Below are 421 nucleotides of genomic sequence, written 5' to 3'. Positions count from 1 at the left end.
TGTCGTTCTTGCACTTCCTGTTCCCTCTGCCTGAATTGCACTTCCCTACCTTGTAGACTCAAAAACATCTCCTCTCTCAAGATTCAGCCTAGCTCATCTTTGTCTACCTTTCCCTAAGCGCCCTCCAGGCGGGAATGACCACTCTCTTTTGGTCACCCTCATTCCCACACATACTTCTATTATACTACCTAGAATACTTTATAACACTGGGTTCATTTTCCATGTCTGTATCGTCTCCCCTAGACTATAAGGTCCTAAGGGCTGGGGCTGCATGTGATCTTTGTGTCTGGCCCAGAGGCGCTGATTCATGTTTGTAGGGTGGATGCATGGGTGGATGGTTAAGGACCAGGGTGCATCTGGCCTCTGGTAATAGAGGGATGAAAGCTCTTTCTCTGCCCTCAGGAACCTCACCGTAGATGAC

The sequence above is a fragment of the Lipotes vexillifer genome, unplaced genomic scaffold (assembly GCF_000442215.2).
Source record: "Lipotes vexillifer unplaced genomic scaffold, Lipotes_vexillifer_v1.1 scaffold1403, whole genome shotgun sequence".
In the NCBI taxonomy this organism is placed as follows: domain Eukaryota; kingdom Metazoa; phylum Chordata; class Mammalia; order Artiodactyla; family Lipotidae; genus Lipotes; species Lipotes vexillifer.
This window is presented reverse-complemented; position numbering follows the sequence as displayed.